This window comes from Rhea americana, unplaced genomic scaffold (assembly GCF_003343005.1).
Source record: "Rhea americana isolate MKP2758 unplaced genomic scaffold, rheAme1 scaffold_156, whole genome shotgun sequence".
NCBI classification, from domain to species: Eukaryota; Metazoa; Chordata; class Aves; order Rheiformes; family Rheidae; genus Rhea; species Rhea americana.
In genome coordinates, this window is record NW_028185661.1 from 1,559,666 (window position 1) to 1,573,763 (window position 14,098).

Genomic DNA, 14,098 nt, shown 5'->3' on the forward strand with positions numbered 1-14,098 from the left:
CCCCCCCCCAGCCGCGCTGCGGCCCCCTCAGGGCACTAGGAATAAGCAGGGGTTGCCGGGCACCGCGGGAGGGGAGGGCGGGTAGCGGCTGCGTCTCTGCGCCCCGTCCCCCCGCGGGCTGCAGCCTCCGGAGGCCCCCGTGGTGTCTCCGGTGATTCGGCTGCAGCAATGCGATGCGATGGTTCAGGGAGCCCAGCAAGGCCCCGTTTGGCTCCCCTTGTCCACAGGGCGCTCTGCCGCAACGTATATTTTGAGGTCCCGGCCACCTGCAGTGGACCTAGCATGTTATCCGGGRGAAGCGTGCAGCTAGAGGGAGGGAGGACCTGTGGCGAGCCTTCACCTTGGCTCTGCCGCTAGCTCCAGCGAGGTCAGGACTGGGCTTTTCTGGTGGGTTGGTGTTTGCTGCCTTGCCTTTAGACACAGTTACTGTCAACCTAGATGCTGGAAATTTGAGAAAGCAGAGCAATATCATGGTAAATGTATACACGTCTGAAATCTCCTGACCTCCTAATTCAGAAAGCCTGCCACAGAATAGAAACTGAAGTGAGCTGCAATGCTTGCGATCAGAGGTGGAGCCCCAGCGCTGCAGAGCGTGCCAGCTTCACCTATGATGAAGAGATAAGGCGCCCTCGGTATTTGTGGTATTTCCTTGCACTGTGCTGTAATAATAGAAATGACCTTGGATATCACAAAGACCGAGGCTGTTGATGGCAAGCTGTATTGTGATGCCTCAGGTGAATGACAACTTCTTTTTAAGCATCGTATCATAGTGTGCTACTGTGTCGTAGTGGACAGAGCGTGTCTGGCCATGCTGAGTCAGACTAGAGGTCCATTCAGCTGCTGTCCTTTCTCCCMCAGTGGCTATTAGCAGCAAATGGTACGAGAAAGAGTACAAGAAAGGAATGCAAGTGGAGACTCATCCTTTCTTTAATATAACCTCCCTGCTTCTCACAGGATAAAGTTTAGGGGCTTTCTGAGCAATAGGTACCATTTAGACCACAAATATGTTGAATAAACACCAGYGGCCCTATCCAGAGATGTTCATACAGGTCTCTAAAACTTCTGTGAGGAGAGAAAGCTGGCTTATATAACTTTTTTACAACTTTACAGTGTGRGAGTTGTTTGTTTTTCAGAGCAAGGATTATATCTTCTGTGTATGTAGGGCAGCACTTAACAGAATATCAATGTATTTGCACCTGTATTTGTGAATTATTACAGTTATGGTAAGAAYCCACCAGCAGAGGTCACCTAGCTACATATAAAAAGTAATAGTAGCCTACTAAAATAATAATCTTCATTTTTACCAACATCTAAAAGTTGGGAGAGAAATTAAGTGATTTTATTTTATTTTATTTGGGGGGGTATTTTAAAAAGAAAAACACAAGGCAGCTTTCTGGGGATGAAAGATAGCTGTCACTACTGTATAGAATGCAAATGTGAATAGCCTTTCTAGGCCTATAACAAAGCTTTGTTTCATACAAGCACGTGTTTAAAAAGAGATGTTTTTCCTGAGATTCCTTTTTCCAAGATGTACGCATAAAGCCTAAATGTCTCATATCAGTGTGCAGATATTTTCATCTTTGCCAAAATTCCTTGTTAGAAAGTATTTAGTGGCATGCAGACTGAGAAGCATGTTTCCTCTGAGTAAAAAAGCGCAAACATGATATTTTGGAGGCTTCTGAAGGTGCTATTCATTTTTTTTCTTGAAAAAACAAAAACATCTTCAGCAATTTTTGGTAAGGATTTTTAAATRTTATTGTTGTCAGAGATCCATATCCTCTGATTCAGCAATTTCTGATAGCTCTATTTTCAGGTCTTGAGACTAACTGGAATCAAGCTGTCCTGTTGCTTGCTAGAGTAATGCGAAGACAGATTTGTGTTCAGTTGCCAGTAACCCAAGTGGGTCATTTCAGGACGCGAGGACTACCAGGCTAGGAGATGCATTTTTCCTGGAAGTGGGTAATCCTCTGTCCATGCCTTGGAGGTTGGGGAATACCGAGCAGGTCTGTGTCACACAGAGATACCTTTTGGGAGATTTGCCAAAGAAGGAAGATCCACTAACTTTATAGCTGTTTACAATATGGGTCACAGTAGGGGTCTTTTACAAGTAGAATGTGACTAAACTTTGGCCAGCACTCAGTGCTTGCAGACTGGAAATACAAAGTCATGTACAGTAATACAAAGTCATGTACTCAACAGATTGTTCTGGCTCATGCCAAGCGAGCTTGCCCTAAAGGTCTGGAAGTAGACGGATTTGCAGTGCTACCCATTTGGGCAAGGGAAGAAGTGACTGCTTCTCTAGCAGGCTTTTCCCCTTTCTGTCTTGAGTACCTTGGCCAGCCGCAGCTGAGATGCTGTGTTATGGGGTGAAAACTTAGCTGCTCAGCCAGGATCTGGTTTTAATGTTCCAGATGGAAAATGCCATGGCACTGATAGAGTTTTCTAAAGGACATTTTGTATAGTGTCAGAAATGTGAAATGCCTGCTTATCAGCAAAACAATAAAAGGAGATTGTAAAACTGTGCCTTTCTTTCTAGGGAACAAGGGGAGAAACACGCTGTTTTCTGCAGATTTGAAACACAATTCTTGATTAAGCGAAAGTTGCATAACCTTCACTCATGGCCTCTCTTGCATCTTCCTTCTCTCCTAGGGCTGTCCAGTCCTCCCCTACCCTTCTTATGCAAGGAGAAAWACTTTTTTTCTGCACTTGTTACACAACATGCAAATTCAAGAGCTTACTAATTTAGTCTTCTTGAAAGTGACCTTATTCTTATCTGTCACTACCCAGCCTACAATATATTTAATTCTCGTTACAGATACTTAGGCTATCAGGGTCCTTGGGCAGAAACATGATTTCTGGTAAACCAACTTTCCTCATTTCTCCCACCTCTAATTAGTGAGTTTTCTCAAAGGATGTAAAAGCCCATCTCATATTACACTTTTGGACCTCTTAAAGTGCTGAGGGGAGCTCCAGCTAATTGTAGCATGCATCTAGATGCTTTCCCCTCCCAATCCCACCAATGGTCATTTTCCCTCCCAAATTCACACCACATACTAAACTCTGTTTAAACTAGGGAGGAAGGTGGCAGYCATATGTTGCATGGTGCATAAAGCCCATCATCAGATGAAAAAAAAATTCTTCCTGCCTGTACGTGTCCTAGCACCAAGTGACATGAGTAGATACCAKTTAAAATACTGGCTAGAGTCCCAGTATGTATGTCACTGCTTAACTCAGTCTTAGGCGTTCATTCTTCAACAGCCCACGCCATGGGATACTGATTTCCAGCTCTGTTGAGGCTGAGAAAGTCACTGCTGAGTAAAACCAGGCACTATAGAAAGCCATAGAGGTACCACAATATCAGTGAGGATGTCTGTGACAGGTTTTCCCCTCTTTTGTACTTTTTTTTGGTTATCAGTGGCTGTATCTCCACAGCAAAGTTGAAGCAATGGCTGATGAGGCTACTAGCAAGCTTGTGTGAAGGCAAGTCTGAGGACTAGCTTTTGGCATTGTCCAGGTTTTGTTTCTTATGATATTTATATGTTTATTTAAAATTAGAAGAAGTCAGGTGTTCCTTCCTGAAGGAACTAGATAAATTTAATGACAACAGTTATGTAATTATTTTAAAGCCCTATAAAAGAAAGTAAGCAGCCAAAACTTAGCTGCAGTAGAAATCAAAACAGCACAGAGCTTAGACAGAGGAGAGAGCCAACTTTACTGAKCAAAGGTCACAGTGTCTCCTACGGTTAAAACTGCTGTAACACAGAAAGGATGGCTTGCAAAGATTCAGGTTTCAGAGATACTGTCATGAAACCTTCATCTTGCATGTACTTTCCTCAACAAAGAACTGAAAGCATCAGGGAAATGTTTTGCTGGAAGTCAAGCCAATTTTCAGAAGAAGGGAAACATTGTATAGGAAAAGGAAAAAGGTTTAAATAATCTAGGAATAAAGAATGCATGAGACTTTTAGGTGAGAGTTAGCAGGAACTTCCCCTCTACACACATTACCTGCCTCTCTCTGGATGTCATGAGAAAAGTGTTCATTTCCCGTTAAAGCGAGAGGTATTGAAGGTGTTCAGCATTCCTCTGTCCCAGCAAGCTGTAGGAGCTCCTCTTGTTTCAATCCTTTATTCTGCATTTTCTGTAGGGCAGGAGCAGTAACTAGAATACCAGGAGCAAGGCAAAGAGGTGAAGCTCTGTAGGTGTAACACAGGGCAGGGGACCAAAGCCCTCTCCCAGGCCTCACATGTATGATAGGCAATGGTCTACATGGGTGTCAGTAAGGCACTGTCACCTGCAGACTCAGTCATGGCTATTTGTGATTGTTTCTGCCATGGTGGCTCAGGATCCTGCCCTGTTCTTGGTGTGCTAACACGTAGAGGCTACAAAGGATTTGAACCTCTAGCCCTTTGTCATTATAAACTGACTCTACTGCAGTGCTTAACTTGGATTTTATTTTCAAWTTGACCTATGTTTTTTCTCACCTCACTTGAAATATTGCTAGGAGTTATAAGGCAAAGACATTACTTCTGGCCCAGAAAATCTTGAGCTGCAAATTACTGAAGTCTGGGGGAATATTTTGGGGAAGCAGCCATGTCTTGTCTCTGTGCTATTGCAGACATGTCCACCATTGGCCACTTGCAGAAACAAAATACTAGTCTAGATGGTCTGATTCAATGTGACTGTTTTATATTCTTATAGTAATGCCTAGATTCTAAGATTTTTTTGAAAAAAGGATGTGTTTCTGCATAGTCTCCAGCTCCATTCCATCAAGATCAAAAAACCAAGCAGTACGAATTATGTATTCTGGAAGTGTGAAAAGATGGTTAAACATTACATGTTTAGATAGTCACCCACTTAAGAATGGGATATGCAAAAAAGAACTTAACTATGATGAGGATTATCATCAATAAATACAAGAAATGAGTGTGAAGACTGCAATGGAAGGACTTAGAGAAGAAAAGAAAAATACAGAAGAGAAAGTATAACCTGTACAAAATCAGATCTGATTCCATACACAACCTTTTCAATAAATACAGCCATGTATGACAGAATACTTACTTGCAAGTAACAGTTAGTGGAAAATATGCTTTATCAGGTTTGTTTACTTATCTTTTGGCCTGTCTAGCTTATGGATAAGTCAATACCAAAGCATCAAATTAGAAAATCTTCTTAAACAGATCACTAACAGCAATGCACAGCTATCTGCTCATCATCATCTTGCTCTTATCCACAGAGCACTGCTGTTTCGCATTCAGTAATAGATGCAATTTTTCCATATACTTTGCAAAGAACTGCAGATGTCATCCCCATTCTCAAATTTGGGAACTTTAAGAAGGAGGTCACTACACATCCTACCTAACAGCAGTCTTAAATTTAGACATCTTTCTCTGCTTAGTGTCTAGTGGGGGATGAATCCACATCAGTGATTTGCCCCAGATCACATGAGAAATCACTAGAGGGATAGAGAAGTGAACTGACCTTCCCAAACCTCAACTGTATCCTGTCCACTGCATTATCAGCTCTCTTCAGTACCCAAAAATTTGCTTAACAGAACTGACTTCAGCTGTTTCGATTTGCCCATCCCTTGGATTTTATTTTGCTTTGCTCAGAAAAGGTATTTCCAAGAACTTAATTTCATGCAGCTCCCTGAAAGTTCTTCAAATTCATGAGTGCAATAGACTTTTCATGTTTCCTTTTACATGCCTACTTGCTTTTTCACGTATTATGTAACTTGCTCCACCTTTGAGTGGGACTGTTTCCAAAGACTCTAGTTAGTAGATTTTTAAGATCTAGCTGGCTCTACCCTTTCCTTAGTATATAAAAGCCTTGCTGAAATTAATGTAAGTAGCAAATGCATTGTTCCAAGCATGGCATTGAACTTTGCTTACAATGCAGCCCTGTCGCCAGAACATGTAGCCTTTGCCATTGTTTTGGCACCTCCATTTTGAGCCTAGGAGTAGGTGAATAGCTGTTTTTCTGTGAGAGAAACAAGCACATATTAGGAAACACCATAAGTTTAGATGTGATACCTGCTGCTCTCCCAAATCAGCCAACACTCTGTTTTCCCTGCATCATTTCCTGGAAGGTGGATAGGAAAGTAACCTCATATGAACAAATGCACCTAGCATAAAAGAACTACTCATTGCCCATTTGGGTAGATGCCTGTGTCTCTCTCTCTCTCTCTTTTTTTTTTTTTTTGGCCAGGGTATACTTCAAATATAAAAGAAATGCAGACTACATTTCTCCAGCTGCAGTTCCTAGTCTTTTATCTGACTGTGTTTCTCTCAGGAGAAAGCAGATTTGTGAGGAAACATTACATTAAACACACTCCAGCTGTTTCTTGCACCCAGGCTCAGCTTGAACGAGATACACTAAATGCTGTCTGATGAGGAAAAGCTGTAGATAAGTTCCAACAAATAAAAATTAAATATAGAAGCTCTCCTGCTCTGTTGCTCACCTTTTTATTTTTAAAAGCCATATACACATTGAAGTAGCTACTTTATATCTGAGATAAAATATGGGCCGCACAGATGCAGGCATTGCTATAGCAGTTACTCGCTGGTGACAGTGACAGGAAAGAGATTTAGTTACCTTTAGTTATCCCATTACCCTTGGTGTAACCATATGTGAACAGCTATTGCCTTAAGTGGTATAGACAAATTGCTCCATAGTGTGATTTTTCCCAACATTTATCATCTCTTCACGGTTTTTAATGACATCTTATTTAAAGACAAATGCATTCCATATGTGTAAACAGGATTATGCTGTAGCACTGCAGTACTAATTTTTATTTTAATAGGCACAGCAAAGAAAGACTTTATCTTATATTAGGTAAAGGAGGAGCCTTGTGAGAAAAAAGAACCATGCATATCATGGAGTGGAAGCCTAGCCCTCAGCTGAAAAATAGACCAGCTTTGCTCAGATTCTTGCAAATATGTTTCTTTTCCTGGTGAAAATACTCCTTCTCAGAGGCTAATCAGACAAACTGGAGCCAAGCTGAACAGTTTAGTTTTAGTTTAGGGGTACAGAATAGTAAGGATTGAAGTAAATTTCAATCAGTAAAGCCGACTGATTGAAATAAGATTTATAGAATTTTATTTTCAGTGGGCTCCAGCAGTTATTTATCTGTATAGTTTTGTTCCCAGTTTTTAAAATGTCTTTAAAAACACGCCTTTTGCTAGAATGATGAAACTCATAATGCAGAAGAAGCCCAAGTCTAACATAAGGAATAGCCAGGGTCTGATTCAGAGGGCTTTTCTCTTGACATGTATTTTTTAAACCCCTATTCTACAGCCACTGGTGACCAGAGTAGTATCTCTTCCCAGCAGAAGACCTGACTAAATTAGAAAATGTGTTATTTTGCATAATGGACAAAAAGAAATAAAAATCCTTGTTTTCTTTTTCTGAATTTTTCTTTTTGAACTGTGCCATGTGAAACAGCTTAGAGCTTGCCTTATTTATTTCTAGCTTTCTTGCTTCCATAGCAAAACGAAAGTCAAAAGCACCAAAGTGACCCAAGTCAAATCCCACTTATCTTCACAGGAAACCCGTTCAGTATTAGGCAAAGCAGAAATCCCCACTTCCTTTTTTGAGAGAAATTACCCTGTGTGTTAATTAGCAGATGCCTGTTTCACTTTCTTACTTACTCTGCCCTTATTATAATAAGAAACAGATGAAGCAGGACAGCTAGGGACCACGTTGCTGTACCCACTATTTACAGGCCCCTCCCCCCCCCGTTATTTCTCCCTCAATTAACAACAGACGTATCTTTAATGAAAAGTCATGTCCTGTTTACTTGTCCAGAATTGTGTAAGATATTCCTTAAAATAGGAAGGTGGGATTTCCAAGACTGGTAGTAAAGTGATACGTTTACTGGAAACAATCATCATCTGTTAAGAGCCCACTTGTCATGTGTTGGCCTCTGAATGCACGTGGGCCGCATGGAAAATGAAACAGTGGAAACGGAGTTGGAAGAAACACAGTGGCTTCTAGGATCTCGCAGATATCCCTGTGCTATGTACCTCACCAAATGAGGGAATCTTGGAAATGAGCAAGCAGAACTAATATGTTCCCCATCTCTAAAAACATTACGCCTGTTCAGAAAGGGAAGAGTATTATTGCTAGGGGACTGTAGTGCAAATCCTCTCCAAAAGAGGGCAGTGGAGCAAGCTGCTTAGCTAAGCCCTGGGAGGGAGACTTGCGAAGAACATTTACTCTGAACAGCTGCTTTGAGATAGGTAATCTGCAGGACATTTCCTTGTAGCAAAGTTCATGGTAAGAAAACACCTCAATCAAAAAAAAAAAAAAAAAAAAAAAGTTGCATGCAATCTAAATTACAATTTGATAAAAGTGAAAAAAGCCTTTTCTATTTTTTTCTATTTTTTCTTTTTTTGCTTTGGTCTTATCACCAAGGACATGATTTTCTCAAAGATTACTTGACAGTCCAGAGTGTTGAAGTCTCATGTTTCTGGGCGTACAGGTGCCTGTGGTCACCTTGATATGGTCATCTACCTGCTGTGAAGCATCTGAGTCCCTGTCACATATAATCAAAAGCTCAAGAGCTTCATGGAGCAGATGGCACTGTTGCAATAGAGTTACCATTAGAGAGAATTACTTAATAATAACAGATTTTAATGATGAAAAAAACCCTTCATGATGCATACTGTATAGCAAAACAAAAAAGAAAAATCAAACCCAAAAAACCTCCAAACTAACCAACCAACCAAAACCAATCTGTCTTCATAGAGTCAGTCATTTTTTAACTTAGCATTTGGAGGAGGCCAGAAATAGGTTTATAGTAGAAAAGAGGTTGCAAAAAGGAAAAGGATAACCTGGAAAGAAGGACATACAAAATTATTTCCCTGGGTTCTGGGTGACAGATCTGAACGGCAGGAATGGAACTTGGCTAGTTCAAAGCAGGGAATCATTACATCAGTTCAGCAACAAAGTGCCAAAGGAAATGACTTGCATAGGAGAAAAGAGAAAGAGCTCCTTCTACCAGTAGTGCTATAATCTTATTCTGTCCTGTGCTGAAGAGGCTGCTCAGCTACTTGAAACTGAAGGGCTGTGATACCATAGATGATGACACAACTGCAGAAACTGCATTTGTTTACTGGAGAAAAATTGAGGCTGAGACTTTGATAAAAAGCCTAACACAAGTTACTTGTAAACTGAGAACATCTTGCATGGATTACAAAAATATCCTAATTAAAGAATCCCACTGGACTATTTATACTGCTGCTTTGCAGGCTGAATTTCCCTTCCCAGTATATTTGGACACAATTTGTTCTCTCAGAGTTCTTCCAGATTTGCATTTATTGTTTAGATTAATCATGTTTTTTTGATAAAATAAAAACCATGAAAATGGGACTGCTGATGCTTTTGGTTTGTGATAGGCATCATACTATATTGCTACTCAGGCAGGAAAGAACTGAAGCCTGTACTTTGCTGTTCCAGCCTGACTATAGGTTGCATGCCTCTAGGTGGTGCCTTGCTCTAAAGTTTAATGCCAGGAGCTGGGCACTAGTAGCCCTCAGGCTGAGTTTTGCTCAGAAAGTTGGCCAGATGGTGCCAGCAGCCCAATCACCCACCGTGTCCTTCCCACAGTGGTACAGGGAATGAAGCAAGCAGTTCTGCTGAGCCCATTTCACCAAAGCTTTTTTGGGAAAAAGTCTGCTTTGGGTAAAGGAAACCACAGCTAGTACTAGATGGCTCCTGCTCAGCAACAGATACTTGCTGTGTGCAATTCAAGTCTTCCTTTCAGAGCCTAGTGAGACCGCTTGATTTAAAGGGGCTGTGGGYCAGGCCTTTAATCCCAAAGACAAATGTGTTCCTTTGCTTTGAGCTTGCTGAACAGCTCTGTYAGCTAGAGAACTGGTATCTCTAAGGAACTGTAAACAAGATTATTTCCATCAGAATAAAGTGTTAGAAGAGAAAAATCAAATGGCTATGTTCTGGATCATGGATGGGAGAGGATGCCTGTTTCTTTCTTGCTCTGCAGCCTATTTAGGTAAGCTGGGCTATAATTTAAAGCCCTTTGTCAGGCAGGAGCAACTCCTAGAAACACCTGTGGAACAAAGGATGCTTGTAGATGGTGTAAAGCTACCCCGTCCTTAACTTTGAAGAAAGGCAATRTTAGGGATTGGAAATGGAAGGACGTGATGAGTTTAAATGTGGAGGAAGTGGTTCTTGGTATTATAGTTACATTTTTGAGGTGAGGCATATGGACCGAGGAGGTTCATAGTCTTGGGATGGTCATAGCACAATTCTTCATCATGTCTTCTCCTGTCGATCTCACACTGYGTAAGTAGGGGGTAGAACAAAACCTCTGCTTTGACGCGAGCTATTTGGTATCCATATCCATGCAAAGTCAAAACTGCCCCARTAGGGCTGAGACACTCCTACTAACTCACAGTGGATCCAAATATGCCCCCCCATGCTGGAAAATCACAGCTCACTGACTCCTAGCTGGGAAGACTGGACCAGTCTTGGAAGACTTGCTATTTCCTCCCATGCTGTACCCTCCTCCTGAGAGCAATGATAGTGCCCTGTATTTGGTCAGGCATGGAAGAATTTGCAAATTCCCCCAAGGGTTTCCCTGTAGTTACACGCTGTGGTTTGAGGAGCAAACTCAGGCCAAAAGGGGATGTGGTGCCTCATATGGAGGGACACTGGAGGAGGGTCGTCATGTGAGTTCATCCGTGAGGCAGGACATGGACATGTCCTGCAGGAGTGAGGGTGAACATCTCTGACATGCACTGCCTTCTTCAACAGGCTACAGGATTAGCCCTTGGATTTGTTTTTCAGATGATCCTATGCTAACAGCTTTGGGTGGATTTGGGCTGACTTCTTCACGTGAAGTCCTTTGAACTTTTAATCCCTTTGAAATGACCTATTCCTTCGCCTCCCTCTACTCCCAATCCCTCCAGATCTCTTTTTGTTGTTTTACTCCTGGATATGTTTTGAGAGCTTGCAGCAGCTTTTCTGGTAGCTTTGGTAATTAGTTGGCAGTTCTGCCCCCCCTTCCTCCCACTGGGAATTACATTATACATGTAATTCCAATCAGAGCAGTTGCAGAACAAGGTGCTGTATGCTGAGGATATGAGACTTGAGATTTAAAAGTTTTTCAGGGCTAAATCCAAATGTAGGCAGTTGGTAACTGAGGCTGGATATAGCTGGGGTGTGGATGGTGGGACAAGCAGGAAAAGGAGAACGTTGAAGAGAGAAACCTGGGGATGCTGTGGAGCTGGTCACATAACTGAGAGGAAATATCCTAAGGACCTGCAGTGTATGGCAGATGCAGAACCTCCTAAAAAAATCCACTGGAAGGATAATGACTAAGYGCTGGGTGACCATGCACTTTATAAGCCCTAATTCAACTCACATATACTTTTGAGGCCCTGAAGAAATAAACCCAGCTAATAACACATCCACAGGGAGATTCACACAGGTCCAGCCAGAGGATGAGAGCACACTGTCTTTTCTCTCAGAGATGGGTAACATGGTCTCTCTCTGGCCAGATCCTGGTTTCCTCTATCAACAGTTGCTGAAATAAGAGGAGGAAATGACTCTTTAAAAGCCTCTTTGTAGTGGTGCAGAAGAGGAATAACTAGTCCAGACTTACTCTTCTGAACTTAGGTCTTTGCACAAACAAATCAACATGCATCCTTCTCCAATTCATTATCTTCAAACTCGTGTGGAGAAATTGCAGACACTACTCAGAAAGTTGCACCACTACTTGCTTAAATTCACATGAGGCTTGTAGTTATCTGAGGTCCATGGGACTTCAAGTTAAATTCAATGTTAACTTCAAAGTTAAGTGTATACTCAAGAAAGATGGCCTAAGAGTATTTGAATTTGAAAATCCTTTTTCCCTTCCTTTCACAATTGCTATATACAAAAATGAGTGATCTTATGGTAGGCTGACTACTAGATAGCAAAGCATACTGAGTGTTTTCTCAGCTTTAGACAAGAAAAGGGTAAGACTCCCACAGCATTTTGGAGGCCAACAGCTTTTTGTCATTTCCCTCTAGGGAAAGTTGGATGCAGCAGAAACTCACAGAAAGGAAGGCAGAGAGCCGTGGATGGCAGATGTATTTGTGTGTGACAATGTGAGAAAGCAGCACATGGAGGAGGAGGAGGAGGAGGARGAAGGGAATGTGCTACCCAGCACCAAACGGGGGGACTCCTCACCCAAGGGAAGAGTGAGAAGCAGAGTTATCTCAGCAGCTCATGCCATGTCCCCCGTACAAGGACACCACTGTCAGACTTCAGAAGGTTCGGATATTTCTTTACATGGCACTGAAAATTTGTCCAGTTTCATTCTATAAATAAAACTCTTTCAGGGTCACAGTTTCTGAACTGATCCCAATCTCACATAGTAACTCTGTCTTTTTTATGTCAGGAAAGGCAGGACTCAGTTTTCACATTACTTTGCAAATCTGTGAAGAAAGAATGCACGGATCTATAGGAATTATACTGCAGGCTTGCTTTAAGACCAAGGTTTGATCCTAATGAAACATTGCATGGGATGCACATGGAGGTAGCTTGCATGGTAGGTTACATATGACTGTACAACATAAAGCAAACAAACAGCCTCATTTCCGCTGTCCTGCTGTCCAGTGATTTGTCCAATTAAAAAAAATGAAAAAAAGAAAAATCTTTACAATRAAGTCCTAAATCAGGATGATATTTGCTCTTTACAGGCAGTAGGGGAACTAACCTAATTAATACTTAGGGATGTCTGTGTGTGCAAGATTCTGAAGATCTGATGCAGCATTGAAAATCTAATATATTCTCTATATCAATTTCATTTAAATTAAGCATGGTAAATGTCCTCCTGAGCAGAGTTTATATTAAAAAAAAAAGACTGAAAATTCAGCAAAACTGTGAAGCTTTTGTAGTGAAGTCTAAAAAACAAGAACAGCTGAGCTGCCATAGTGTTCCTCAGTGGGATCCTAGAGGGTCTGTGTCAATCAACAGTCAGGAAACCTGAGATCCAAAAGACATATGAGATTTTGGGCTCACTTCTGCCTAAGAAGGTTATCCCATCTTGCTCACCCTTTCCCAGAGGTCAAGTCCAAACACTACTCTCTGCATCCCCTCAGACCCCTTCTGCATCCTGTTCTGGCCCGTTTTCTTTATTATGGGAAGAGTGCAACTGTGCCACACTCCCTTTCCACATATGGAGGCAGCTGCACTGCAACAGACTAAAAGCTTCCAACACTGCCCAAAAGCAGATGCCTAGGAAAGACTGTAAGAACCAGGAAATTAAAACAGTGATACACCCCTGTCAGCTTGTTACTCAAAAGCTTCCTGAGCCAGAAGTGGTGCCTTCATATGTAATGGCCCTTGATGGATTTCTATTCCATCGAGTTATCTAGTTTTTTGAAAACTTTTGTGTTTTTAGTATCCACAACATCTCATGACAAATCTCAACGGGTCAGCTGTACATAGTGTGAAGAAAGTATCTCCTTTAGTTCATTTCAAACCTTCTGCTGGTAGTTTCATTACCATCCATAGTTTGTGCCATGGAAGCTGCTTATGCAGCTCCTCTCTACTGCTGAAGGCATACAAACGTCTGCCAGAGCCCTGTGATTACCCTTGTCATGCTGGCACAAATTTCCCTTTCTCCTGCAGTGGTGTAAGTCCAAAGTAACTCAACAAAATCTACAGAAGCCATGCAAGGTGCAAAGAAGAGAATATGTCTGCACAGTTTCTTAATGAGTTCTGGCTTACTGCTGTAATTTTGCCCTAAACCCAATGCAACAGGTTTTCTTCTATTACATCTAAAGCTATTTAATGCCATTAGTAACATAGCAGTAAACCAAAAATGTTTTCCTTCTTGTTCAGGGGGAAAAGAAAATGGGGACCTGAATTCTAAATTGAGTTTCCAACTTCATCAGCAGCTTGTTTCTGATTTGGATGTTTTCTGAGCTTTGGTTGTAGTAGCATTCAAACTTACATCCCAAATGTCCATGCTCAYGCAGAAACTCAATGAATTTAGGGGAAACAACTGGTCTCTGAGCAGCTGTTAGTTTGGTTTTGAGTGCAGCAGAGGATCTTACTAAAATAATACATTTCCATAAGAACTGCTACT